Genomic DNA, 5,859 nt, shown 5'->3' with positions numbered 1-5,859 from the left:
AAGGGGTGCGACCGGTGAGGGAGTCCTGGATTAGGGGGTGTTCGGGTAGCTGGACTATACCTTTGCCGGACTCCTGGACTATGAAGATACAAGATTGAAGACTTCGTCCCGTGTCTGGATGGGACTTTCCTTGGCGTGGAAGGCAAGCTAGGTGATGCGGATTCTCAAGATCTCTTGCCATTGTAACCGACTCTGTGTAACCCTAACCCTATCCGGTGTCTATATAAACCGGAGGGTTCTAGTCCGTAGGACAACCATCTTCATACACAATCATACCATAGGCTAGCTTCTAGGGTTTAGCCTCCTTGATCTCGTGGTAGATCTACTCTTGTACTACCCATATCATCAATATTAATCAAGTAGGAGTAGGGTGTTACCTCCATCGAGAGGGCCCGAACCTGGGTAAAAACATCGTGTCCCTTGTCTCCTGTTACCATCCGGCCTTGACGCACAGTTCGTGACCCCCTACCCGAGATCCGCCGGTTTTGACACCGACATTGGTGCTTTCATGGAGAGTTCCTCTGTGTCGTCGCCTTTAGGCCCGATGGCTCCTCTGATCATCAACAACAATGAGGTCCAGGGTGAGACTTTTCTCCCCGGACAGATCTTCATCTTCGGCGGCTTCGCGCTGCGGGCCAATTCGCTTGGTCATCTGGAGCAGATCGAAAGCTACGCCCCTGGCCATCAAGTCAGGTTTGGAAGCTTAAACTACACGGCTGATATCCGCGGAGACTTGATCTTTGACGGATTCGAGCCACAGCCACGCGCGCCGCACTATCTCGAGGGGCATGATCTAGCTCTGCCTCCAAACAGTGTCCTGGAGGCCGCACCCGCACCGGTTCCGACCTCTAGCTTGGAGCCCGTTGCGCCAAGCGAGGATGAACGGTTGGACGTCACCTCGGGGGCCGCGATCTCAAAGGCGATCGAGCCAAGCGCCAGCCCGGCACTCCGCGTGACCCGTGACCCCGAGGGTCCGAATTCCTCCCCGGACTCCGAACCCCCCGCGCCTCTGCCAGTCGAATCCGATTGGGCGCCGAGAATGGAGTTTACCGCAGCGGACATCTTTCAGCACTCGCCTTTTGGCGACATCCTGAATTCTCTTAAGTCTCTCTCTTTATCAGGAGAGCCCTGGCCGAATTACGGTCAGCGAGGATGGGATACAGACGATGAAGAAATTCAAAGCCTACCCACCACCCACTTGGTAGCCACTGTCGACGATTTAACCTTCGTGCTTGACTTCGGCTCCGAAGACTTCGATGGTATGGACGACGAGGTAGGAGAAGAACAGGAACTAGCACCTGTAGGGTGCTGGACGGCCACCTCGTCATATGACATATATATGGTGGATACTCCAAAAGATGGAGATGGCGATGGAACAGCGGGGGATGACACCTCCGAGAAGCAGCCAAATCGCCGGCGTCAGCGGCGCCGCTCTAAATCCCGCCAAAGCAAAAATGGTGATTCCAGCACCGGAGATAATAATACCCCAGATAGCGCCGAAGAACACCCTCCCCAGCAAGATTCGGCGCAGGAAAATGGAGAAGCCAACCCTCATGAGAGAGCGGCAGACCGAGAGGTTGAGGATGATAACTATATGCCTCCCTCCGAAGACGAGGCAAGCCTTGATGACGACGAATTCTTCATACCATCATACCCCGCCGAACAAGAGCGTTTCAAACGCAGGCTTTTAGCCACGGCAAGCAACCTCAAGAAAAAGCAGCAACAGCTTAGAGCTGATCAAGATTTGCTAGCTGATAGATGGACTGAAGTCCTTGCGGCTGAAGAGTATGAACTCGAACGCCCCTCCAAGAGCTACCCAAAGCGCATGCCGCTACCCCGGTCAGAGGAGGAAGCGCCTACATCACCAGCGCATGACATGGCAGACCGGCCACCTCGCGGCCGTGACAGAGAGGCCTCTCGACCCTCCACACAAGCCATGCCCCGACGCCGCACAACTAAGGCACGGGAAAACGCACCAGACCTGCGAGATGTACTAGAGGATAAGGCAAGGCAAACAAGATCGATCTACGGATCACGCAGGCGCCCTACGATACGCGACGATGATCTTCACTCCGGATACAACAAATCCGGCAGGTCCGAACACAACAGACATAGCTCTTCAGAGCTGCGTCGCGATATAGCCCAGTACAGGGGCGCCGCACACCCACTATGCTTCACAGACGAAGTAATGGATCATAAAATCCCAGAGGGCTTCAAACCCGTAAACATCGAATCATACGATGGCACAACAGACCCGGCGGTATGGATCGAGGATTATTTCCTTCATATCCACATGGCACGTGGCGATGATCTACACGCCATCAAATACCTCCCGCTCAAACTCAAAGGACCGGCCCGGCATTGGCTTAATAGCCTGCCAGCGGATTCAATCGGTTCTTGGGAGGACCTGGAAGCCGCATTCCTCGACAACTTCCAGGGAACTTACGTGCGACCACCGGATGCCGACGACCTAAGCCACATAATCCAGCAGCCAGAGGAATCGGCCAGGCAATTCTGGACACGGTTCCTAACAAAGAAAAACTAGATAGTCGACTATCAGGACGCAGAGGCCCTAGCAGCCTTCAAGCATAACATCCACGACGAGTGGCTTGCCCGGCACCTGGGACAGGAAAAGCCGAAATCTATGGCAGCCCTCACGACACTCATGACCCGCTTTTGCGTGGGCGAAGATAGCTGGCTAGCTCGCAGCAACAACTTATCAAAAAACCCTGGTAATTCGGATACCAAGGACAAAAGTGGCAGGACACGTCGAAATAAGCAAAAGCGCCGCGTTAGCAGCGACAGCAATGAAGACACGGCAGTTAACGCCGGATTCAGGGGCTATAAATCCGGTCAGCGGAAAAAGCCATTTAAAAAGAATACCCAGGGCCCGTCCAGTTTGGACCGAATTCTCGACCGCTTGTGCCAGATCCACGGCACCCCCGAAAGGCCAGCCAATCACACCAACAGGGATTGTTGGGTGTTCAAGCAGGCAGGCAAGTTAAGAGCCGAAAATAAAGACAAGGGGCTGCATAGCGACGACGAGGAGGAGCCCAGGCCGCCGAACAACAATGGACAGAAGGGGTTTCCCCCACAAGTGCGGACGGTGAACATGATATACGCAACCCACATTCCCAAGAGGGAGAGGAAGCGCGCGCTACGGGACGTATATGCGATGGAGCCAGTCGCCCCAAAGTTCAACCCATGGTCCTCCTACCCGATCACTTTTGATCGAAGGGACCACCCCACTAGCACCCGTCATGGCGGCTTTGCCGCATTGGTTCTCGACCCAATCATCAACGACTTTCATCTCACAAGAGTCCTAATGGACGGCGGCAGTAGCCTGAACCTGCTTTACCAGGATACAGTGCGGAAAATGGGCATAGATCCCTCAAGGATTAAGCCCACAAAAACGACCTTTAAAGGCGTTATACCAGGTGTAGAAGCCAACTGTACAGGCTCCATAACACTTGATGTGGTCTTCGGATCTCCGGATAACTTCCGAAGTGAAGAGTTAATCTTCGACATAGTCCCGTTTCGCAGTGGCTATCACGCCCTGCTCGGACGAACTGCATTCGCAAAGTTCAATGCGGTGCCGCACTACGCATATCTCAAGCTTAAGATGCCAGGCCCTCGAGGAGTAATCACGGTCAATGGAAACACCGAACGCTCCCTCCGTACGGAGGAGCACACGGCGGCTCTCGCAGCAGAAGTACAAAGCAGCCTTCTTCTCCAGTCCGGCCGTTCAAAAGCCAGACACTACCAAGCGCGCCCGGAGTAACCTACAACATGACCGCCTGGCACGTTCTAAGTAGGCATAGCAATGCGGCCCCAACCCCAGCCCTCGTGATATAGCAAAACCAGTACCTCGCGTACATAACTACGCCCTCGAAATTCCATGGGCACAGGGGAAGGGGCACAATAACGGCACGCCCGAAATACGGCTTAAAACGTACTAGGGGCTGCCGGATTCCTTTTTCTTTCTCTTACTTTCAGGACTCCATACTTCGGACGACCTGTTCGGCACTGCGACTGCCGCACAAACGATGCAAGATCCAAGGAGGCAGACAAGCCATGCCGCATTATGGAACTCCCAGGTGGTCTCTGTTACGAGCAGTATACTTGTTTTGAATACAATTTCGCGGCCTGCCCCTAGTCAGGACATGTTAAATAGTCCAATATGTTTTTGCTTATCGCACTACTTGTATCGTTTGGCTTTGATCATTAGCCTCTTTATAAACAATGCATAGCCTTTTTGTCTAATTTTTGCATTATCCTTTTTTCATATATATGTTTATTAAATAACATGATCGCACCCATACACCATGGTACGGCAAACACGCCAGGGGCTTCAGTACCCTTTAATCTGGTGTGAGAAGTCCGTATACTTTCCCAAGTGCGGCACCCCGAACTTATAGCACTATATGCATAGGCTCCGAATCATGATTCGGGTCAATAGTTGGGTTTGCCCGGCTCCTATGTTTTGGTGCCTTACGTTCCGCTATATCGGCTAAGGTAGCACTAGGAGAACCACTGCGATTGTGCCCCGGTTCAGCTGGGTTAAGCACCTCAGTGGAGAAAGCTAAAACTGACTGTCATGATCAGGCGAGAGACCGGTCGCTGTTCGAGAGGTTTTTCGAGTCCCTAAAGACTTATGCCGCTTCGAGCGAGGAGCTGGCTTTGTCCGGCCAAGGCGTGGATAGCGCCCCGAACTCGGTCTTCTGAACTAGGGGCTTCGCCGAAATTTAAAATTATAAAGTTCTATGGCTAAGTGAGAGTGTTCAAGCATTATAGTCCAATTGCCTGGTTCGTTGTGCTGAGCGCCTCCCTCGAAGGACCCAACTATAGGAAAAAGAGCGCCCAGGTTTATCCCGAACACCCCAGCACTAGTGGCATGGGGGCAGAAGCCGACGACTGGCCATCTCTCAATTTTTGATAAATGGCCACACAGAAAATAATATTTTAAATTCAATAAGCATTGCTTAGCGCATATGAACAAGTTTTCAGCGCAGAGGATAAAACACGAGCGAGTTCATTGAAAAATTACATCTTTGGTACATTCATCCGCCACAAGGCGGGCACCCGCAAGAACATCCTTGTAGTAGTTCTTGGGCTTGCGATGCTCCTCCCCAGGCGGCGGCCCGTCCTTCACAAGCTTCTCACCGTCTAGCTTGCCCCAGTGCACCTTTGCACGGGCAAGGGCCCTCCGAGCACCTTCGATGCAGACGGAGCGCTTGACGACGTCGAGCCTTGGACAGGCCTCCACCAGCCGCCGCACCAGCCCGAAATAGCTCCCTAGCAGGGCCTCCACGGGCCACAGCCGAACTATGAAGCCCTTCATGGCTCGTTCGGCCGCCTTGTGGAGCTCGACCAGCTGTTTAAGCTGGTCGCTCAAGGGCACAGGGTGTCCGGCCTCAGAATACTGAGACCAGAATACACTCTCCGTCGAGATGCCCTCTTCAGCTCGGTAGAATGCGGTGGCGTTGGATACGCTGCGTGGAAGATCTGCGAACGCCCCTGGAGAACTCCGGATTCGGGTAAGTAACAAGTAGTTTACTTTTATATTCCTACTTTGCATTAAGAATGCCTTACCCGCTGCTATCTTTTTCATCTCCTCCAACTCTTGGAGGGCCTTTTGGGCTTCGGCCTTGGCACCCTTGGCGGTCTCAACGGCCGACGCGAGCTCGGATGCTTGCGCCTTTGACTCAAGCTCCAGGCCCTCATGTTTTTTCATGAGAGCCTGCAGCTCTTGCTGCACCTCGCCGACCTGAGCCCCAAGTTTCTCTCGCTCGGTGCGCTCCTCGGCCAATTTCCTTTCGGCCTCAGATAGCGCCTGCTTGAGGGTTGCCACCTCAGTCG

The sequence above is a fragment of the Triticum dicoccoides genome, chromosome 3A (assembly GCF_002162155.2).
Source record: "Triticum dicoccoides isolate Atlit2015 ecotype Zavitan chromosome 3A, WEW_v2.0, whole genome shotgun sequence".
Lineage (NCBI taxonomy): Eukaryota > Viridiplantae > Streptophyta > Magnoliopsida > Poales > Poaceae > Triticum > Triticum dicoccoides.
This window is presented reverse-complemented; position numbering follows the sequence as displayed.